The sequence below is a fragment of the Mesoplodon mirus genome, assembly GCF_964341445.2.
Source record: "Mesoplodon mirus genome assembly, chromosome: 17".
Taxonomy (NCBI): domain Eukaryota; kingdom Metazoa; phylum Chordata; class Mammalia; order Artiodactyla; family Ziphiidae; genus Mesoplodon; species Mesoplodon mirus.
Window position 1 is genome coordinate 45172422 of NC_138993.1, and position 25808 is coordinate 45198229.

Consider the following 25808-nt stretch of genomic DNA (forward strand, 5'->3'; position numbering starts at 1 on the left):
TTTAAAATTATGTATGTTAATATTGTGCTTTATCAAAATGTATTAAATTTTATGTATGGTGACTGATAAAATTTGTTTCAACTGAGGAAGAAATTAAATTATTGCCATTACAAGAATAGCAAAGTTTGAATAAAAATATAAAAGGAACTATCAGGAGAAACATACGAAGTAATATAATTGTCCTTGTATACATACCATGGAAAATTCACCAATTTTCTCTAAGCTTCAGTTTTCTCATATGGAAAATGAGAAAAAGTAAATAATCACTTTTTTTTTTTTCAGTTAACAAACTCGATGATTTTATGATCTTGGGCAATTATTTAGACTCTGTCTCAGTTTGCTCACAGACCTAATATAGGTAACTGTTTTGTAACTCACATACCATTGGCAAAAGTAAAAGGAAAATGATTTGCATACACTAACTTGTTACATAAACATAATGGGTTACCAACGTTATTCTCTGGGTAAGGGCAAATTGAGCCCATAGTGGAAGTAATTCCATTAATGTTAGTGAAACTGTCATTTATGTAGTACATCAAGATTTACAGAGTACTTTTATATTTACCATTGCTTCTATAGATTTCCACATCCTATGCATGAGACACAGAAACTGTTATTATCCCCATTTCACAGATCACAAAACTGAGTTTCAGTAATACTAGTTTCCTGCCCAAAGTCACTCAGATAGTAAAACTCTGGTTTGTGACTTGAATTCATGACACTTTTGAGTCCATATCTAGAAATCTTTCTATTGGGGTACTAAAGTTCTAAACAGCAAATCAGTTGATTCCTTTGAATGGCCACACCAAGATACAGAAGTATGGCATTGTATGCTCAGCCTACAAAGAATGTGTTAGTCTTATAAAAGAATGAAATGATACTATGATCTTACAAAATATGGATTACATTATAATAAACATTGAATATAGTACTAAATTTGCATTGCAACTAGACAGATGAGTTCTTAAGGTCACTTATCTTTCAAAAACTATCAATTGCTAAAGTAGTCTTCATATCAGTAAAAGTAAACTGAATTATATTGAATACTTAATATAAAAAGTGCACATAGCACCCTCTGTCAATTACTTAATCTCATTTTAAATAATAGTTCTGTGTATTTGACACCTGTCAAAAATTTAGTAGACAGACTTCTTTTTTCAATCTATTACACCTTCTAAGAATCTAATCAATGTGTCCAATTTACTATTCATAATTTGCATAGCATACTATGGCTTTATTCCATATTTATCTTCTATTTTCTCATCACCAATTTTCAGCATTCATCAGAAAGATTAATGAAAATCCTATTACTTCAACCATACATTTGGGTATATAATAATGCATTTATTAATTTTTACAAAATTAAAAACAAAACTAAGGAGGCTTTCTTAATTTGAAAAAAATAATCAAAATGAGAAAAATATGTGTTTGATTTTACTGGGAATATTGTAGTAGTAATTGTACAAATTTGCCACATAATGCACCTTAAAAAGGAGAAGAATCTTTATAATAATATAAACATAACATTCTGAGGTTTGTATCATATCCAGGCCCACAAATTTTAGGCCACTGTTCAAAAATGAATATGCCCAGTGCTTTGTTCAAATAACAGGAAAAAGGTACCACAAAAGGTATTTATAATACTTGTTTCCTTTTGTCCCTGGTATCTCCATTTCTTCCCCAGCCCCTCTCCCTCCCCTTGCCTCCCTCAATTTGTCATGGTGTTTTTTGCTATTTAGTATTGTTCTAAGGAAAGAACAATTAAAATTTTAAATTATTAACATGGATTTTACCTTTCATCTTTATATTGGTCAATGACAGTTTTAGATGGAAATATCAGGGTATTTCACTCATACGTGGAATTATTGAAATGACCCTATTCTTATATCCTGGCTCATCCCTAGGAGTGCCTCAAGCTGTGCAAAAAGAGACAAATACAAGCCAGACTCAGGAGGTTTGGAAGGAGAAAGAGATGTTTCCCATTACTGGGTCCAAACCCCGCCATTCCTCATGCACCATTGTCCCACTTCACTTAAAAAGCACCATTTCAAGGATAAAATTACTAAGTATTTCAAGACATAAATGCAGAATATTAGACCCTAGTTGTGAAGCCTTTTTGACCAACTGTACTGGTTGCATACCCCTGAAGTAGCCTTGGTTCTTATGCTCAGTAAGTAGATAGATACTATCATCCCCATAGAACCAAAGGAAAATATTGTGACATAATGAAATTTAATAATTGGCCCAATGTCTCAAAACTAGATACTAATATTCTCAGAGGATTATTTTCATCTTAAGTATGAACAATGTTTACGTACATGAATCATTGCATTAGATTTAACCTAAATACATTTAACTAATTTTTCTATCTATAGTATACTGTATGTGCACCCACACATGTGTGTATGTGTATATATATGCATATGTGTGTATGTATACACACACACTATCTCCACCTAAAGTATAAGTAAATTTGTATATAATTTTGTATAAATATAATCTGTAAATACACAAGTAGGTGTATATATGTTTATACACACACACACACACACACACACACACACACCAGAAATATCCTGTAATAAATTGGCTGAATGTCTTCACAATTTATGTATAAATTTTATTCTTGTAAATATATTGATTGGGAATAATCTTTAGAAGTTTCAGAAGAGAATATTTCCCTTCAAAGAAGTCATGTTATCAATACTTTATGCAGTATGCTTCTATTGCAGCTAAATAACATAATAATTAAATTTAAAGTTTTATATATGTAAAACTTAAAGCTTCTGTCATTTTTCTTCCTGACTATTTAATATTACATAGCCTTCACACTATTATATTTCAGGGTATGGTAAAATTTCTATATGTATACATTCATACATTTAAAAAAATATATATAATCTTACCAAAGTTATAGAATGTACATATTCATTTTAATAAATTTAAAATTTCAACATGTCTGTACGATAAGGAAATCAAAAGATACTTTTCTTTTAGTTATGATTTGTATTTGGAACAGATACATTCAATGCTATGTATATTAATAACTTTTATGCTGGAACAAGACGTAAGCATTCAAGGAAAAGTTTTCAATGTTTTAGAATCTAAGAACTGAAATTTACGTTATTATGCTTAAAAGGTACACTTGGAAATATGTGAAACCTTAGAAAATGCATACTTTAATATAGAATGAATTAAAACAGCAACCATAAACAAGACCAAAAGACAACCATCAGAATGGGAGAAAATATTTGCAAATGAAGCAACTGACAAAGGATTAATCTCCAAAATTTATAAGCAGCTCATGCAGCTCAATAGCAAAAAAACAAACAACCCAATCCAAAAATGGGCAGAAGACCTAAATAGACATTTCTCCAAAAAGATATACAGACTGCCAACAAACACATGAAAGAATGCTCAACATCATTAATCATTAGAGAAATGAAAGTCAAAACTACAATAAGATATCATCTCACACCAGTCAGAATGGCCATCATCAAAAAATCTAGAGACAATAAATGCTGGAGAGGGTGTGGAGAAAAGGGAACACTCTTGTACTGCTGGTGGGAATGTGAATTGGTACAGCCACTATGGAGAACGGTATGGAGGTTCCTTAAAAAACTAAAAATAGAACTACCACATGACCCAGCAATCCCACTACTGGGCATATACCCTGAGAAAACCATAATTCAAAAAGAGTCATGTACCAAAATGTTCATTGCAGCTCTATTTACAATAGCCCAGAGATGGAAACAACCTAAGTGTCCATCATTGGATGAATGGATAAAGAAGATGTGGCACATATATACAATGGAATATTACTCAGCCATAAAAAGAAATGAAATTGAGCTATTTGTAATGAGGTGGATAGACCTAGAATCTGTCATACAGAATGAAGGAAGTCAGAAAGAGAAAGACAAATACCATATGCTAACACGTATATATGGAATTTAAGAATAAAAAATGTCATGAAGAACCTAGGGGTAAAACAGGAATAAAGACACAGAACTACTTGAGAATGGACTTGAGGATAAGGGTAGGGGGAAGGGTTAGCTGTGACAAAGTGAGAGAAAGGCATGGACATATATATACTACCAAACTTAAGGTAGATAGCTAGTGGGAAGCAGCCCCATAGCACAGGGAGATCAACTCAGTGCTTTGTAACCGACTGGAGGGGTGGAATAGGGAGGGTGGCAGGGAGGGAGACGCAAGAGGGAAGGGATATGGGAACAGATGTATATGTATAACTGCTTCACTTTGTTTTAAAGCAGAAACTAAAAAAAAAAAACAAAAAAAAAAACAAAAAAAAACCTAGTATGTCTAGTGTGCTGACTTTCATAATAGCTGGAGGCAAATGAACAGATTTCATGTTTTTGAAAAATATATATATATATAATAGTAAAAAGCAAACAAAAGAAAACCAATAACATGTAGCCTTTGCTTTGCAACTTCACCATCATAGACCAAAACTGTCCCACCATGGACTTGTTTCATTGAAGTTCCCAGTTAAGGATATGTTTTACTCTTATAAATGAGTTGTTTGGGGGGAGATTCCTAACGGAATTCAGTCTTGTACTGCATAACACATCTGAGGATCTGTGTTATTCCTACATCACAGTACACACTGTCAGGTCTAATTGCTTAATTATATTCTGACAGAATAGAATGTGGAGAGGGAGAGAACCTGTTCAGTACATTCCTGCTAATGTCAGGAATCTGATGTCAGGCCTCTCTCTGTTGCAGCCTCTCCCGTTGCGGAGCACAGGCTCTGGACGCGCAGGCCCAGTGGCCATGGCTCACGGACCCAGCCGCTCTGCGGCATGTGGGATCCTCCCGGACCAGGGCACGAGCCCGTGTCCCCCGCATCGGCAGGTGGACTCTCAACCACCGCGCCACAAGGGAAGCCCCCTCGTAAACAATTTTGAATTCCAAAGGACATACTTCTCTTTGTATAAATACTAATATTTTATTAAGAAATCAATGACATATATTCAACTACGTAAAAGCATATATAAAATATGCAAAGACATCCCTGACATAAGGAAACCCATTTTATGAGATTTCATATGTGATCTACTGATGATGCTTGGATTATAAATATATATGTATAAATATTACATGTTTGTTTATTCTTCTCTAAGTGGAATTATTTAGAAACTTTGAAAAAATGGTCTTAAAATTATATAGAGTTCTAGTCCCTTTTTCTTCCCTGCTGAAAGAAATTGTAAAATGTACATCAAATGAATTTTTCCCCAAAGTGAAATGATACATATTTTTGAGTAAACAGGTTTCTTAGAAAAAATGCTCAGTGTCATCTCACTTGGTCAAATGGGGACAAAGTTACACCTATTAATCCTGATGTTTCAATAATATAATTAGCAACTATTTGCACAACCACATTTCCTATTTCACTAGTGGTGAAGGAGTGAAAGAAAACACATTCTGCACTTTCTAAGCTTTCCAAAAAGAGATTTATAGCATTGATAGATTTATGGTTCTTGTGTATTAAACATTAACTTTGGAGCTAACTGAGAGTTTGTTTATCAGCTCTAAATCTTTGTTGATATTTTAAAATATATTTTCAGTTTAAATTAAAAGAAAAAATAAAGATTTGTCTTCACGTAAAGTCATTCTTTATGCTGATGAAAGTGTCCTTCATAACTTATCCCAAAATATTTCAAAGACATGTTAATAACTAGATTCCCAAGTATTACTTGTTAAAAGCTAAAGAAACAATGCATTATTTAGTATTGTTAAACTAATAAAATGGCAAGAAGTTTAAAGTCAGCTTATAGCTCCATATTTATTTTAAATTAGAAATGTAACATATCAAAATATCCCTGAATATTTCAGTTCAACTCACAGTTTTAAAACTGGCATATAGTAAAGAAATGATACTCTTTGTATGGAGTATTCGATCCACTGAAGAATATTGATAAAGGAAAGAATACCAATATATTGGAAATGCTACTAAAATGAGGGGTTTTACAGTATCAGTGTGTGGTAATAACTATATTTTCCTTGATATGGTTTAGAGTCTGTCTTGAATAATAGTTATATTTTTAAACCATGGTTCCTGTGATGACCTCTTGACCCAAACATAAAAATTTAGAAGATTATAATATCATAATGCAATAATACATTCATATTTTAAAATGCATTATTTACTAATTCCATAACTGGCAACAACTATACAACATAATTTTAATATTGTACCTACTGTACTCTGTTATTGTTAGGAAGTTTTTAAAGAAGAAAAAAGTAGAAACTGATGAAAAAACTTCTTTGTTTAAATACAAAACTACTCTAATTTTTCATTGCTATAGACAATGCTTGTGTTCCCCTCAAATTTGTATGTTGTAATCTAATTGCCAGTATGGTGGTATTTCGAGGTAGGACCTTTGGGAGGTGAGTAGGTCAGTCATAAGGGCAGAGCCCTCATGAATGGGAGTCGTGCCTTAGAAAGGAGATTCCAGAGACGTTCCTCACCTCTTCCACCCTATGAGGACCCCATGAAAAAACAGCCACCTATGAACCAAGAAACAGGCTCTCCCCAGACACTGAATCTGCTGGCACCTTGGTCTGTACTTCCCAATCTCTAGAACTATGAGAAATAAATGTATTGTTTTTAAGCCACTCAGTCAATGATATTTTGTTATTGTAGCTTGAATGGACTATAAGAAATTGACACTGAGAAGTGGAGGTGTTGCTATAACAAATACCTAAAAATGTTGAAGCTATAATGGGTAGAAGCTGGAAGAGTTTTGAGATGTGTATTGGAAAAGGCTACATTGCCTTGAATGAACCACAGTGGTTGATTCTGATGAGGGCTCAGCAAGAGGAAAGGAGAACTGTAGAGAAAGCCTTGGTCTTCTTAGAAAATTCCTAACTAATAATGAATGGAATGTTGGTAGAAATGTGGATGGTAAAGGCCATGCTGATGAACCTCAGATGAAAATGAGAAACATGCTATTGGAAACTGGAGGAAAGGCAGTCCTTGTGATACAGTGCCATAGAACTTAACTGGATTGTGTCTGTGTCTTAATGTTAAATCCTAATTCACCTTCTAACTTCTACTCAAGCAACACTCTTTCTAGGAAGCCACCCGTGACCTTGCAGTCTGATAGGGAAACCCATTTTCTATGTATTAATAGCATTTATCGCTATGTAATGTATAACTGATTTATTTGCATGCTCCATCTGTGCTATATTGTAAACCACTTAGTTCAAAACCTAAGATTGGGAAGAATAATAAGTTTGTAAGATAATAAGATAAAAAAAGAAGATGGTCATGAGCTCAACATTCTTGTAAGAATGGAAATAAATTTAAAAATGAAATAAAAAGGAATAAATGTGTAACTACTCTCTCTCTCTCAAAGAAAGACTATAAGTATACAGGCTGAAAACAGTCTAACCAGATACGTTTCAATCAGCGAAACCAGTTGCCACAACATTCTGAACCGTTTTTAATACCACGTCTTGTCTATATTATGGGATTTAATAAATTCGTTTTCGAGGGCAAGTTAAAGTTAAATGTATTTAGATATGGACTAATTACTTTTTTAAAAAAATGTATATGGGGCTTCCCTGGTGGCACAGTGGTTGAGAGTCCACTTGCCGATGCAGGGGACACGGGTTCGTGCCCTGGTCCGGGAAGATCCCACATGATGAGGAGAGGCTGGGCCCGTGAGCCATGGCTGCTGAGCCTACGCTTCCGGAGCCTATGCTCCGCAACGGGAGAGGCCACAACAGTGAGAGGCCCGCGTATCGCAAAAAAAAAAAAAAAAAAAAAAAAAAAAAAAGTATATGGACAACTCAATAATAAGAAGGAGTACTACAAAAATAGGGAGAACTCTGGATACAACTTTAATTGGAAAATAGAGGAAGGAACTGGAGATCTTGAAGCCAGAAATGGAAAAACATGAACATATTTTCTAATGAATTAAAAGCCCAATATATATAATGAATTGATGTAATTTCTAGAGCTTCAGAAAGCAAACACAAAACACTTTATGAAAGTTCAAAAAATGAAATTAAGGACCTTTAAAGACTAGGTTGGGGAACTAATATTTTTCACATTTCTGCATAGCCAAAACTTTCTGAGCAAAGAGCATTGGCACCTGAGTTAGAGGATGATTGAAAGTCAGAGATTGTGTATTGCTCTGGAGGGATTTAAAGCATCCTTGCCCCCAGGCCCATTTTTTTCCATTCCAGGGTGGTGAAGGAAAGCTGGAAAGATGTTCTCTTCCCCCTTTACATTCCAGAGCAAAGCTCTCCCTTTCACTCTCCTGAGGGTCGGAGGACCCGATAAGCTAGCCACCCTATACAAGCTTTGAGTTTCATAAGTTTGGGGCTCCTTTCCTGTTTCCACCCTTGTTCATGCAGGTGATATCAAGCCCTCATCATGTTGTTCCCTGGAGAATTAGAGGAACTGGTGTCGCTAAGATTGTTTTCTGAGTTTTCTTCTCTTGTAAAAAAGTCTGCTGTTCCTCTAAGCTAATTTGTTAGCTTGAAGACAGGATAACATGTCAGATCCTTCACACTTGCAGATGTGATAAAAGAATCCTTTATAAATTGTCTAAATATTTTAGTCAGTCAGTATTTGCTGTATGTTATCTATGGGCATATATGTTGGGAAAATAAAGAAGAATATGATATAGCCCTGGCCTCAAGATGTCCACACTCTAGCCAGGGAAACAGACATGCAGAGAGCTAAGTATATCACAATATCATGTGTCTCTATTAGAAGAATATATAAAATGCACTAAGGGATTAGAATAATCAATAAAAACAATGCATTTTTAAAAGAAGTCGAGGAATTCAATGGACATATAACACATTATAAAAAAGAATTATGTTTTGGTTAAGAAGTTGAATAGATATACCTTAAATTTTCTACATGTTCTGAGAATCTAGGATTAAATGATTCATTGTAAAAGCAAAGAGGGATGGAATGCTTGTTAATGGGTCTATTCAGAGCTAACTCATCCATCAGGTGCTCACTGAGTACATTTGTATGTCATTATATGGTTAGACAAGTTTTTCCCTCTGCCAAAAGAACACATTGGCTCCCACTCTTATTGGCCCCTTGAAGCGGCTTGGATTAGGTTAACCCTATTACAAAATTCATCACACAATGCTATAATGGCTTACTTATTTGTGTCGTTCTACATTGGACTCTAAACTTTGAGGCCATGGAATATACCTTTTCCATCCCAATTCACCCAGTGCTAAGTAAAGTGCATGGTGAGCTGTGGCTGATACCTCTTATTGTCCCACTGTATTCATTTTCCTTTTTACACACTTAGTAATACATTTACAAATATTTAACTGGGCACATGGATTCTCAGCTCAACACTATATTTCCTAGTTTCTTTCACAGTTAAGTACATCTACGTAATTAAGCTCTTATCTTGTGTTGTGAGTAAGTATTATGACTGAAATTTCTGAATATTACACTTAGCATGATCAAGGATACATTTCCTTCTTTTCCTCTCCTTCTCTTACAGGCTGAATGCAGATGTGGTCAAACATTTCACTTTTGTAAGGACTGAGGTAAGAGGGCACATGGAGATTCACATACCACATGTATAAATATTTAAAAAATACATGTCAAGATAACAGTTACATAAAGTATGCTCTATCCTTCTAACTAGAGGATTTCACCTTCCTAACAACCTGGAAAACCCAGTTTAAATATAGAATTTTCAGAATCATCTAAGTTCTGTGTGAGAACTTGGGAATACTAGAAAACCTGGCACCTAGCCAAAGGCCCATGGCTGATTACCACTCTATTCCAGCCTCACGTTCTATTCTGCACAGTGAGATCAACTGCAAACAAGCATGGGTACTTCCGATCCCAAGTCCAAGCTCCATCTATACTCCAAGCAAATGGGCATCCTTTGGGTTCATGGGTACCCACACTGATGTCATCTCAACCTTCAGAAGCACAGTCATGACCTGGAGGCAAGGGATTTGGGGACAGGGAATTCTGAGGTCCCTGGTACTTTGACTGTAGTCTAAAAGTAGAGCACAGATTTCAGGCCAGCATATACCCCTGTTCTTCGGTTTACCTCTGTATGCTGAGAAGCACAGAGTGATGAAGTCCAGAGCAGGACCCTCTGAAGCATGGAACCCAAGGAAGTTGTCCCTCTTGCCCAGGTCTCAGGATGACACTAAATACAGTGATAATGAGCCAATTTCCACCCCTCAGATAAGTACAGCACTCTCTAGCTGCACAGGCCAATATGGCAGACATTAGTCCAAGCTGAATGTCTAGTCCAAATTGACATGAGCTGTAAGGATAAAATATATAACCAGTTTTGAAGATATTGGATGAAAAAATAGTTAAGTATCTCATTAATAATTGGTTTTTATTACATGTTAAATTATAATATCTTAAATATACTGGGATAAATAAAATACCCTATTAATTTTATCTCTCTACTTTAAAAAATATGGTTACTAGAAAATGTTAAAATGTATTTGCTTTTGTTTATGGCTTGCATTATATTTCTAATGGGCGCTGCTGCTCAAAAGAATGGTGTGTTGACAATATGAGTAGAACTTGAGTCTCTGGGCAATCTTGTTGAGCAAAATCTACTATTTGCCAGGAATTTCCCATCTTCCTCTCTCTATTATTACTTAGAGAAATAAGCCACTGTCTTGTTTGACATTATATTCTTGGAGCTCTTTGTTGTATCAGTTGAAGCCACATACTAACTAATGGAACTTAATAGAGTTTCATGATGGTAAGCAGACCTCTTAGAGAATAAGAAAATATTTAACATGGAAGTTTCTATGGGGGAATAGTGAAGCAATAACAGGAAGTTTAACAATAAATGTTTGTTTATTAGTGTGATATACACATTAGTAAATTTACACTTTTCTACTATCCCACCCCAATATACTCTATAACTTAGAAACATATGTTCTTGTATGTACTGTCTTTAGGTGTAATGTGGATATACACAATGTACTAGAAGTAACATCCCTCTTTATTGTATGATGATATTAGGTGTCTTATGTTGTTTTTTAAGCAACTTCCATCAATACTCACAAATAATTATCAACAATACTATTCTGAAAATATTACTATATTATTCCAAAATCACGATAGTGTAATTTTAGTGGAACTAGTCTGTTTTGTCATCTTTATTTTAAACCAAAGGGATTTCAAAAGTGCATGAAATTTACAATTTTTTTGTGGTTATCTAGTAGCTTTTATGGCATTTCTTCACATAGAGCATTTGAGAAAAACAAAACCAAAAAAAAAAAAAAGTTAAGACAAAGTTTTAAAAGGTAGTTCTAAATTATCTATTATTTGACTGGAGTATTATTTTTTAATACTTGAGCATTGGAACAGTCTGTGTAAAATAGGTGCACTTAGATTACTTCTTTTGTGGTTGATATGGATTTACTTGATAAAAGTATGCAATTGTATTTTTCAATACCCTTCAAAATTCTTGATTTATACAGGACTTTTTTTTTAATACTGAAGAGTTGTAAAGACTATAAAAGTGTTAGTGGTGTAAAATTCTTTAAATTTAAATAAATAGACTACTTGATATGACTTTTAGAAAAGTTGCTGAATAGAAAATTTTACTAATATTAAAAATGTATGAATTCTAAACATTCTTTGTGCTGCTGTAAACATGTAAAACAAACAATGTTTAAATTAAAATAAACAGAATTTGTTTTCAATTGTTTAGGTTTTATTTTTTCAGATAAACTGTAAGTAATTACTGCAATTTTAGATTTTTTGAAATTGTCTTTAAAAATGTGAGCGATGTCACTAGGCACACAGCCAATGTACCTGATGTGATTAATTTGATCTCTTTTGGCTTTTTACTTCACTAAACATGATGATGAATCTTTAAAAAAAATCCAGTGAAATCTGCCGCCAACAAACTAAGAAATTCTTACAGTCTTAGAGAAGAAAGACAAAGGTATCCTTTGAGAACTGTGAATGATATTATTAAAGAAAATGAACCAATAGAACCTGAATATGTACTTGAAAAATCAACAGACGCAACATTGGTATTTCTTAAAAGATTGCTAGCTAAAGTATCACTGGAAAGTAATGATGTAAACAGACAAACAAAAAGAGCATTGTGCTTTCATTTCTTATCACAAATAGTAAATAGAAAATGCATAATTTCTTTAAATTTCCTTACAAAATTCTTTCTATAGTGCTTTAGCTTCACAAAAGAATGTTTTTGTGTCTTATTTGAGTCACTGATATAGATTTATCATTATTACTATTCTTTAAAATGGCAAAATTCTATTGGCATTAATTTCATTTTTGATTAACAAATTTTTGGTTGTCTCCAATCCTAAAAAACATTATTATCCACACTCGGCTTCTTTCCTTGTGTCTCTCCTCCTTGCCTCTCTCTGTATATGACTATGCTAGCCAGAATATGTACAAGTAAAAAAGTTTTGAATAGAAACATCACTGAAGGGTAATAATCCTAGATTCTTAAAATAGTGTTGTAAATTTTACAAATTCTCTATGCACTTTTAATTTCATAAACCCTCAGGAAATTCCTTTTGATTTTATGGGAACTGTATGTGAGCTCATTATCTAAATCTGATTCAAAACTATTTCTAAAATCAAATGTCTAAACAGAAGCCAAAAATTATTCATACACCATGAAGAAGAAAATAAAAATTAAATCTAAGGTGACTTCAATGTGAGCCAAATGGCATAATGAACCTATAAAATGAACCTAGTGAAATGCAGTCAGGCTTGTAGATGTGTTTACCAAAAAGGAATGTTCTGCCTTCATATTTATTATGGTTATTCACTGATTTAAGACACTTATATACTGAAACTCAGTAAGCATCTTTAATTTACATAAACCACAGCATAAAAAACCTACTATAAGAATGAATTCTAAAAGCAGTAGTTTATTGTACCAGCCTCAGAAATTAGAAAAAGAGAGATGTTATTGAGCCTAAGGAATATTTAATAAAGAGTATTATCGATATATATTTCCTTAAGAGTTAATAATACTGCAATGGGATTCATAAATGCCATCTACCTACATTTCATTTCTTGAAATCAATGAACTGAATCATCTGAGTAAAATTTCAGTAACATATTTAAGAACCAAATAAGCATCATTTTTTACTTCTATTAAGTTGAAAGGAAAAAGGAGGGTCTAGTTTACTTGTAGGGAGCTTGTTCTAAGTAAGATTTTACTTTTCAGACTGTTGGGCTAATGATTAATGTCACATACTGTACATCTTCGTCTAGAAACTATGGTGTCTATTAAATGTAATTACCTTTCCCCATGGCTTTAAATTGACGGCAGATTCAAAATGAAGGTGGCTTCTATTAAATTTAATTACTTCCCCCTGAAGCTTACTTGGCAAAAATGTGACTAGTAATGAAAGTGGGTTCTATAAAAAAGCTGCATGGTCAAGTTGTGATTATTAAATTAGCAACGTTGCTAATGAAAACAATGTGAAACAATACATGAAATGGGATATTTTATCATTCATGTGTATTTTTGTGATGACCGGTAAATTAAGTTCTCAGTTTTTTGATCACTTGTTTCAACTTTCAACCAACAGACAATAACATATCGGTTGATTATATTAATAATTATGGAAAAATGCCAACTTTCAAAAGCAAATTCATCTAGTGTTTCCATGTACACAAAATAGTGACATTTTTACTGTTTTAATTCAATGGATATTTTAAATCAGCATGGTGTAATATGAGAGGAAAAGGCAAAGAGTTTGAAAAGCAAATTCTGTTCTTACTGGCAATGTATTTAGTTCTTTCTTGCTGAGCTGATTACCTAATCTGTAAGATAGAGTTAATAATATATTTTATCTACATAAGGGAAATATTAAGAAAATTAGAGAAAAAGGTATTATCTATTATTGCTTTGCAAATAATCTTGCCTATTTTTATTATTATTATTATGTTTGGGCTGTATTGAGTCTTCATTGCTACACAAGGGCTTTCTGTAGTTGTGGCAAGTGGAGGCTACTCTTTGCTGTGGTGCTCAGGCTTCTCACTGCAGTGGCCTCTCTTGTTGTGGAGCACAGGCTCCAGGCATGCGGGCTTCAGTAGTTGCTACACATGGGCTTAGTAGTTGTGGCACATGGGTTCTAGAGCACAGGCTCAGTAGTTGTGGCACACAGGCTTAGTTGCCCCGCTGCATGTGGGATCGTCCTGGACCAGGGATCGAACCCATGTCCCCTGCATTGGCAAGCGGATTCTTAAGCACTGCACCAAGGAAGTCCCTAACCTTGCCTTTTTTTTTTAAACCATTGTTTTTGGATTAGCTTATTTTAGGTGGTTATTTTTCTAAATCTAAATCTATCATTATTTTTCTGAATCTAAATCTCTCTCTCAACTTCTCATATATTCATTCATCATTCAGTGTCCAATTTACTACATATTCACAATGTGCCAGCCACGTGTGAGGGGTACAAGTATACAATATCTATAGGATCCTATAGTCAAGTGAGTGTGATGTAAAGACAAAAGACAATAAATATCTGTCACTATGGGAAGAACCTTCAATGGCTCCAGAGCCACTCTCCTGATCCATGGGAAATATTCACATCCTTTGACTCATCATTTGATAGAATGTACTCTAGACAAACTTAGCATCTACCCACTCATTTAGCCACAGTGCAGACCCACAATTTCTCACTATTCTTGAGGTAGGGAGACAGTAACTTCCATCCCTCTCCCTGGGTATGGGGGATGCTCTCAGCATCAGAGAATGGCAACTGTTCTCTCAAGGAAGTTCTGATATCTAATTATCCCACTCTCATCACACAAATATATTTTATACTATGCTATGATACTTTAAAAAGTTATATGTTATTTATATTTGACTTAGTTATTAACTTGTTCTCAGATATTTTCTTTTTATGTTCTAAATATCTGTTTCTGTCTCACACTTATTTTTGCATCTGTTTTCTATTATGTGCTCATGAAATTTTTCATTTTAATATGTGTTTAAAATGTTATAGTAATAAGCATTATAAACAGTGGGAGCATAAACATAACTAGATAATATAGGCTCATAAGAGGATAAGAGAAGCTTCTCTGATGCAGTAAAATCTGAGGGGAAATGAAAAAGAAGAACGCATAAGAGTTTGCCAAGTGAAAAGCACAGGGAAGAGCACATCACCCAGAAGGAACAGTACATGTAAAGACCCAGAGACACAAAGGAGTATCACTTATTGGGAGAACCTGGCTTGAACATAGAATAAAATTTAGGGGAGTGAAAGTTACACAAATAGGTCAATTTTGCAATTGAAATTTAGTGTGACTGAAAGATTTTTCTGCCCAACGTCCTCAGATTTGCTCCAGTAAATCTTCCTCTATATCAACAAAATTTTCAAAATTAACTGACATTTTCAGGACTGTACTTTCATTCTTTTATATAAAGTACTATATCTAATGAGCTTGCTTGTATGTTTAATAATAAAGTTAATATGCAGGAAATTCTACGTTATTATGTATTCAATGAGCGTGAGTAGTATTTCCGTCTGATTATCCCACCTTGAATTTCTAGCAAAATGTTTTAAATCTGGTATCAGATAGCTTCTCAATGTTTATTACTACATTTCTAGACAATACTGATGAAATGTGGTAAATATTGAGAGTAAACATTTCACATAATACACTGACAGGTACCCTGCATTAGTTTTCTCTGTAACAAATCACCACTAACTTTAACCATTTTGTAATATATACTTGTATCAAATCATGCTATTCACCTTAAACTTACACAATATTATATGTCAATTATACATCAATAAAGCTGGGAATTTAAAAAAGAAAAAGACATACACAAATTACCACAAACTAAGTGGCTTAAAACGACACCAATTTAAATGTGTTATCTTACCTTTCTGGAGGTCAGAAGTCTTATCTCATGTATCAAGGGCTTAAACTCAACTTGTCCACAGAGCTGCTTTCCTTTCTGGAGGCTGTAGGGGAGATTCTATTTCCTGCCTTTTCCAGCTTCTACCAGCTATTCCTTGGAATGACTCCATCTTCAAATCCAACACAGCATCTCCCTGAACACTCTCCTGTGGTAATGACTCTCTCTGATTCGCTTCTTCTGCTTTACTCTTCTACTTTTAAGAATTCCACTTTTAAGAATGCACTGGGCTCTCTTTGGTAATTCAGGGTATTCTATTTTTTTAAGGTTAGCTGATTAACAAAATTAATTGCATCTGCTACGTTAATTCCCTTTTTCCATGTAACCTAAAAGTTTTAGCTTCCAGGTTCAAAAGTTGCCGGGAATTGGATGTGAGCATTTGGGGGGGGGGGTAGTGTTCTGCCTACCACAAACAAAAATGGTAAAACCATTTGTTTGATTTGCAATTGGATCTCTACCTCTATGATGGCCATATCAGCCAGGATATGCTGCCATCCCAAAGAAACACCAAAAATAGAAGCTTATTTCATTCTAACACTGTATCATTCTATGACTCATTCTGACAAAGCAGTTATTATTTCATTCTTTGCTTGTTGCCGTGGCGAGAATAAAAAAGTACATGGGGGCCTCCCTGGTGGCGCAGTGGTTGAGAGTCCGCCTGCCGATGCAGGGGATATGGGTTCGTGCCCCCGTCTGGGAGGATCCCATGTGCCGCGGAGCAGCTGGGCCCGTGAGCCATGGCCACTGAGCCTGCGCGTCCGGAGCCTGTGCTCCGCAACGGGAGAGGCCACAACAGTGAGAGGCCCGCATACTGCAAAAAAAAAAAAAAAAAAAAAAAAAAAAGTACTTGGGAGGTGAGAGAGTTTCTCACGCCAGGGAATGAAAACTCTGTCTCAAAAGTGACACACATTATGCCTGCTCAAAATTCATTCATCAAAACTATAAAAAATTCTCCACCCATGGAAGGAGACAAGGAAATGTAATCTTAACCAGGTGGCCACAGGGCAGAGAGCTGAAAATGTCTGGTGTGTATTACTAATGACAAACATTTCGCTCCTGATTCCTATAACCTATATCCAAAGAAGAAAATTACCAGTGTGTTGGTAGATGATTTTGGAAGCACAATAAAAATATTATATTAAATATGATTGTTCAATTCTAACTGTCTTATAATCTAAATCAATTGATGAAGACAATTATTTTTATTAAGTAGAGAAATACCCTGGTTTACCACAAACTGTAGAGAACAGAGAAATAAAATTTAAATGCCAGAGAAAGAACCTCAAAACCGTTGCTTCTTAAATACTTTTAAAAAGTAAAATTCCATTTCAGAAGTTATTTTGATGTGATTAATACATGTTAAATGCAGTTATCTGTAGCTAACAGGAATTTGACTGGATTGTTACATTGCATACTTGGAGAAACTTTTGTGTGTAAAACAAGTCAGCTGAGGCAATTTAATTAGGCAAGTTGAGTCTAATTTAACAATCTGATATTTTGCTAAATTTGAATTATTATAGAGAAATTGAAAATGTTCCTTAAAAAAGGATTAGGGGATAAAATTTTAAATGCATTGAATGAGATTAAAAGTACATTTTTTTTCCCTCTGTGTTGATGTAGTCTGCTTTCCTTTTTCTTTAGATTTTCATTGGATACAAATCCTGGCTTTAGGTTTTGAAATCTGTTTTGAGAGATTAGATATCTCATGTTACTTTCCACATTGAAACAAATAAAATCCTGAAAGAGTAGTAAGAAATAATTAAATATAAATAAAATTCATTTCTAGTTTGGCACACACATGCACAAAAGTAAAATCTATTCTGAGCCCCCGAATGTGTAACCTGGAACCCTGCAAGTTAAAAAAGAACCAAATCCATTTTTTAATCTTGAAGATTCACCCTGAGGCTACCTGCTGAATGCTGGAGACCTTCAGCTTCTGTTTTGAAGACTATTTTAAAGACCATAGGGAACAGGAAATAAATCTCTAGGCACACATAGCATGGAAAATCTTAACAGGAGACATCTGTGTAAAACTAGGACATCAAAGGGCTACATCCTCTGAATAATGATTAATTAAAGATAACTATTTTTACTAAAAAGAACAGCAAGAAAATGCACCATTTTCAATTCTGGAACAAGGTGGAAAGGGACAAATCTCTGGAAAATCTGTAGCCACAGATGGCTTTCATACATATTTGTTTTATGAAATTATAATAGTTATATGTGTCTAAAACCTTGAGAGAGAATTTAGAAATGTGACTGGTATAAGCAAATGTATATCCTTTGGGGGAAATTTAACATCAACTCAAGTTTCCAAAAATAATGTTTCTAGGGAAACGATCAGTTCACAGTCAAACATCAAAAAACATGAGAGAAAATAAGGCTCTCAGAGTCAAAAACAGCATAAACAGACATACATTATTACTGAAATTATAAGACAAAAAATAAAATTTTATAAATGTATATATCAGTTACATATAACATATACATATATAGAGTTGAAATAAATATAATAAAGTCTTGAAAATAAGAGCAGAAAACCAGCACGTTTAAAAACCATTCAACATAACCCCAAAATGGATAATTTTTTAATTGAAATGTAAAACTCTAGATTTGCATCAGCAAGCAGATTAATCACACCTAAGGAGAATTTTAGAAACCTAGAGGAATAAATGTAAAATATGTAATGTGGAAGACAGAGTAAGAGAGAATAACTAAGTCCACGTAATGGTGTGCTAAGACCAGCTCTGATTCACTTATGAAAGCTGATTGTGCATATCTTTTTCCAACTCTGGATTTAAGAACATCACTGTGGTAGCTTGAAACTGACCATAAGGAGAATATTCACACCATGGAAATGTGCAAATGCTACAATCAGGGTTATTATTTTGAAAAACCAATTGTTAAACATTTACCAACACATCAAAAGGTCCATAACAAATTCCAAACCATCTAATACAAAGAAGAAGGAAAATAACAGTATCCAGAGACAATGGATTATAACTTTCCATTATTGTTAAAAGATATCAACCCTGGAAGGCCCAGCCATTCTAAAGCAGGAAACATAAAAAGAAACCCATGCCTAGATAAAGTATAGTGAAGACACTGAAGACAAATAGAATAACTTAAAAGTAGAGAGAATAAAAAGCAAACTACCTGAAAGGAATGGAGATTATACACATTGCTGAAATCTTATCACCAACAATAAGAGAAGAAAGAGAATTCATACCTGTAAAGAAGTTAGAGATAATTATCAACTTGGAATTTTATACCCAGTAAAAATATTGTTTAAGAATGAGGCTTAACTGATACAGCCACTATGGAGAACAGTATGGAGGTTTCTTAAAAAACTAAAAATAGAACTACCATATGACCTAGCAATCCCACTACTGGGTATATACCCTGAGAAAACCATAATTCAAAAAGAGTCATGTACCACAATGTTCACTGCAGCTCTATTTACAATAGCCAGGACATGGAAGCAACCTAAGTGTCCATCGACAGATGAATGGATAAAGAAGATGTGACACATGTATACAATGGAATATTACTCAGCCATAAAAAGAAATAAAATTGAGTTTTTTGTAGTTAGGTGGATGGAACTAGAGTCTGTCATACAGTGTGAAATAAGTCAGAAAGAGAAAAACAAATACCATATGCTAACACACACACACACACACACACACACACACACACATATATATATATATATATATATATATATATATATATATGGATTCTAAAAAAAAAGAGGAAAAAATGCTTCTGAAGAACCTAGGGGCAGGACAAGAATAAAGACGCAGACGTAGAGAATGGACTTCAGGACATGGGATGGGTAAAGGGTAAGCTGGGAAGAAGTGAGAGAGAGACATGGACATATATACACTACCAAATGTAAAATAGATAGCTAGTGGGAAGAAGCCACATGGCACAGGGAGATCAGCACAGTGCTTTGTGTCCACCGAGAGAGGTGGGATAGGGAGGGTGGGAGGGAGATGCAACAGGGAGGAGAAATGGGAATATATGTATATGTATAGCTGATTCACTTTGTTATAGCACAAACTAACACACCATTGTAAAGGAACTATACTACAATAAAGATGTTAAAAAAATGAATGAGGGTTAAGTGAAGATATTATCATCCAGGAAAAAATAAAAATAAAGGAATAAGGAAATTCAAAGGTAAACATATAAGCAGAAAGTAAAATTTCAGAGTCTCACATTGAAATTTCACATGTATAAACAAAAAAATGGTCATAGAATAAAGTGATAACTGGATACTTTTGGTAAAGTTATTTAACTATGCTTTTACTTATTTAATTATTATAGACTTTTTCTAAGAAATTCACCTATACCAAAGGGGGAGCCAGCAAATATTTCCAATGACACTCCATGCAGATATTTTTTTTTTCCTTTTCTGTTTGAGCTATTGAGCTATTTTAAAGGGTGTCCAATTCAACCTCCCACTTAACTCAGACAATAGACTAAAACCATCAAAGAAATGTCTAGTCCATTCTTATCTCTTTAGGTTAAGACTTTTTAAAATCTTAATTCATATCCTCAATCCAGTCAAAACTTTTGTTGGTTTGTGACTGGATTGCAGTTTTGGTAGTCAATTATTAGTTTATCCTTGTTTCTAGAGCATGACTATTCTTTGTTCCTTCAGCCTGGAAAGGCAATAATGTAACAGAGAAGAACAAACCTGACTCCACATTGGATTTATTCCTTTAACTTTAACCTTTGTACTCTATTGCATGTGCCTAGTCATCCTGGCTCTGCATCCTTGTAAAAAAAATGTCGTCTATATCCTGAAATATACATTACAGCCCTTTCTCAAGGCTCTGTCTCCCAGGCTTGACCTCCATTCCTATAGAGATAAATAGTGGTAGAACAGAAGATAACATTTATCTTGTTGGAGGTCTTCAGGAACTCTGTGACCAGAGAGGTGGGTAGCTGCAAGAACAAAGGATTATCACATCCCCTCAGGGGTTTGGCAGTCACAAAGTCGTCTGCAACAACCAGCCACACTACCTCCCCTTTTAGTATAAAAGAAGCCTGAATTCTAACTCTGGGTAAGATGGATTTTGGGGACACTAGTCCAATATCTCCTCAATCTGCTGACTTTCCTGAATAAAATTGCTATTACTTGCCTCAAAACCTCATCTCTTGATTTATCGGCCTGTCATGTGATGAGCATCAGGTGTTTGTAACAATAAGAGACTCTTCTATCTTTCAAAAGTTTTTAGTTGAGCTCTTCATTCTTCAGCACCATGCAGCTTCAAAACACAAATGTCTTGATGTATAGATACACTACATATTTCATAATCATCCAGTTTTACCTCTGCAAGCCAGAGAGAATACAAAATCTCTACTGATTTCCTTTTTCCTCAACAAAAGCCTTCTGTTAAAGAGCAAGCCTAGATTCTAAGTCTCCATCTACACCCAGAATCAGGAAGTTCCTCCAAGGGAAATGTGGCAAGGGCACCTTACACAGGAATGCATGATTGAAGCCACAGCTTAATTATTTTTCTTTGTCATCCCTCCTTTTTATAATTGATAGTTGTATTATTTTCTCTGAATCCTCTTCACTGGCCAAAAGTTGCAAGATAGAGGCTACTCCCAGGCCAGTGAGCTTTATATTCTGTGTAAAAAGAGGAAAGGGGTGTAAAAAAACTCCACTGCATTTAACTACAAAAAAAAAAGTTTTTGTTTGGTTAAAAAAAATGTTTTTCATCATATTAATGAAGAACCTCAGTCCATTTAACTCACCTTCTAGGACTTTAATCTTTTTTGTTGAAGTTCTCCACCCACCCCAACTTTATCCCTCACCATGGATCTTTGTTTTTTAAACACCAGTGAACTTTATAAGATTTTTGCTCTAATTTTCAGTTTTCTTTCTACCTAGCATTTTAACCCTCAGCATAGCCTTAGAATACAGAGAATATCTTGTGGAGGAAAGGACCAGACCTTTGAGTACACTTGGTTCTCTAGTTTGTCACTTTAGCCCCAAGTGACCACTAAAAAATCCTGTTGGTTTTGCTTTCCCCTAAAGAGATTCCACCTGGACCAGGTCATGCTTAATTTTTATTTTAAACCAGAAGAGGTAACTGTGTCCTCACTTTGGAATGAATCTCCCTTCTGTGGATTATTAGTCCATCTAGTTCTCAGCCTCATTTCTCTGTGATGCTTTTAAAATTTTTGTGATTAATAGTGATTTTTTCTAATTGTTTTCAGCAGGAACATTGGGCTGCCACATCCTACCATAAATAACCAGGAAGCACAAGCACATTTAATTATTAATACTATTCTTTAGAATGTACAGGCACATTATGTATAGTCTTGTTTTTGAAATATCACAAATTAAACAGATTACAGATGAGCAAGTGAAATATACAAATCCCTAAAAAACAAACAAGCAAAACCTATCAAATAATTTGTCAATAAAGCAAAGCTGAGGTCATTGCTTCTTAGAGTAGAAGAAACCGCTAGCTTAGAGTTTTAGTGCCTTTTTGGAAGTGGCAAGATAAGGGTAGGATATTTACAGTCTAGTATAAGGTCAATTTTTTAACTAGGGGTTTGATCGAGATTGGGAAATATTTTTTAGATGATGGTAGAATTGTGCATAGAATGAAGTAAGGGGGTTTTGATGAAGTGTTTTGAAGAACTCTTGTAGCATTGTCTCTGAATTCCTTTGAACAATCTATTGCTCTGGTAAGGATCCTTGATGAGGACTTGTTCTATTGTAAGATAAGTAGATTTTCAGGAAATTCCTAAAATAAATGATAATGTTTTCTGTAACTTATAAATATAATTGTGTTTCTGTAATAGTCATACCAATATCATATCAATAATTAATGAAGACAGTTGAATATTAAAGTCATATAAATAAAGACATTCTCTTGGTCCTTAATGTTATTAAGATGTGAGATTTTACTTCCTAAGAAAGAGAAACCAATGGTGACATTCCAAAGAATCATTTTTGTAGTGTGATAACAAGAATTTAGGTATATGTCAATAAGAAAGAGAACAATTTTTTCAAGAATTTTTAAGTTATTTTCTATTTTCACAATAAAGGGGAAAGAAACTGATAATACCAAAATGTTTAGAAGTGTTGAAATATATTTTTGTTATTTATTTTGGTTTGGAATCCTATTCCCTTGAGAAATTGCATTTGCCCTTGATTATTAAGGATATGCTAAATATAGCTTTGTGCTTACTGAAGGCACTTTTCCCTCAGGGAGGGTATATGAAGAGTGTCTTAGAATGACCACTGATCCTTCACCTCACCTTCAGATAGAATAGATTTGTCATCTCAAAATCATTTACAAGATCTTCCTTAGAACAATAACAAAAAACAAAAAGCAGCCACTGAGTTTACAGAATAGAATCTCTTGAGGAGGGAGGTGGAGAACCCGCTGGATGAATGGGTTGCATGATTTTGGTGGTTTAATGAGTCTTCACACAGTCCTGGATGGATGTGGAGCTAGAGGTAAAAGACTTTTTGTTTTTCCTTGATTTTAAAGTAAAACTTGTCAAAGCATTGGATGTGGATCTCAAAGGGAGGAAGGGATGCTTTTAAGGTTCCAAATAGTAGCTAATTCTAACTTAGACATCCTCTGGTTGGGAAACTCTCTAGAAGATAGTTACAGTGGGAATGGATAGAGCTGAACACAGAAAGCTGAAATCCTAAAACTTTTGACCATGTTTAATATTGAGGGAGTAAGATCATTCTCCCAGAGAGAAAAATTCCTGTAAGGTGTTCTGGTATCTGGAGGGAAAAAACTGAATCATAGCAGTTCAATAGCAGCAACTGATGCTTTAGTTCCAAATCAGAATTAAAACACCGCAGGAACTATGTAAGACAAACTACACAGAAATATAAAGAATATGTTGATTTCTGTTTTTTAAATTTTTATTTTAAAAATTATGAATCCATTTAGGTGTTAAACTTTTAGTGGACTAATTGACCTGGCAACCTTTCTAAAGTCTTATTTCATGTCAGTTGTTGCATTTATAATGGAAGGTTTGAGAGAAGAGCCAGATTTCCACAAGGCAGAAGAGTTAAAGGAACTATCCTCATGGGTTTGGTGTACGACAGAATATTTCAAAAATATTTCCACAATTAAATGGATTTGCTACTTAATCATCCAGTTTTAACTGAACTAACCCAAGCACAATGGACAAATGGGTTAAACAGGATTTCTACATGATATGGGTTGATGATAGTCCCAATGATTTAAGCCTAGGAGGGCAACAGGATCACAGAAGATTTGACAGTTTACTGTCCAGTGCTCTCTTTATCTGTCTCATTCTGAGCAAAAGCATTTGTGACATAACTGTATCTAACAAGTTGTTCAAAATAATTCAGAATTATCAGGAATACCAACTAAAAAGTAGATCTACCACATGCATTAATAGCCTTGCCCGAAGTGTATATTTTCCCTTGAGATATTATTTATTGATAATATTAAGCCATTATTATTAGGAAGACATCTTACCAATTCATACATATGAGAGTGCTTTCCTAGAAATATCATATATTACTATAAAAGTTCATATACATACTTTATACAACAACAAATATACACATAATATATTGGAGGTATCTAAAAGTGTGGATACCTATTTAGAATATTTAAATATAGAAAAGCATAAAATTTCTCATTTCCAGCCTCTAGGTTAGTGGTATAGACTAGATAAAGGGATCAAAGCCACAGCTGGCAGTATTACCTTTAATTTGCATGCTACTGGATTCAAAATGCTTTACATACACTATCCTTCAAATAATTGTTATTGATATCACTTCCCTATCACCACCACGACCATTACTACCACTATTACCACCAGGAAAATATGTATGGGATATTGTAAAATGTCTAAAGTAATACAGATAAATGACATACACAGGGTTTTAGACTAAGTCTCTCCAGCTTCGATCCTCATTATTTTCAACAACACCAGCCAGTTCCTTAGCTATCGTGCCAAGACCCAGGTGTCCTCAGGAAATCCTTTAAGCAGTGCTATGATGGTGGGAGGAAGGAAGTCTATTACAATTAACTTGACTTTCTCTCTGGTCATTTATACTAGCATAATTCACTTTGATATTAGATTGTAATTTTCACATTACTAATGCTGAAATCAAGGGTACTGTTTCTGATAGTATGTAGTAACTTAATTCTTTCCAAGTCCTACTCCTCCTATATACACTAGAAATAATTTCCTTGCAAAAATTAAATGAATGGATAAAAAAAGTGTTTGCTAGGCACACATTTCTCAGTATTTAGAAACTGAAAACCTAAAGATATTGATAAGAAAATGAATATTGCACACATCTCTAATGAGGTTTTCTAAGAAATATAATCTCAGAAAACAATGCCATTGAAGGTGCTTAATTTTATCATGAAATAAGCTGAAACTTAATAATGCGTTATTAAGTAAACTACCCTATACTTCTCTTCTTTATATGGTACTTATATTACATATTCTGACTGCCACTCATAAAGTAATTACACGTATTTTCTCTTCTATTTCTACTGACAGAAGTTTTCAGTTAAATTCAACTGGACAATAAAGCAAAAAAAAGAAAAAAAAAGAAAAAAAATATATATCAAATGTTTGAAAATACCCTCTAAGTTTAAATACTCAATTTAGAAAAGCATAAAATTTCTCATTTTCATACAAACATTTTCAGGCTGCAAAATGGATATTAAAGCTGCTTATTTTAGAAATATTCAACTAAGGTCGAAAAATATCGGCAGTTTTCAAAGATAAGAAATGGATGTAAATCTTTGAAGCACGTTGTTAGAAAGTCATTAAAACTAACAAAACAGGTGGCTACATCATCCTGAAATTCAGTTCATTTGCAAATCTTCGATAAAATGTTTT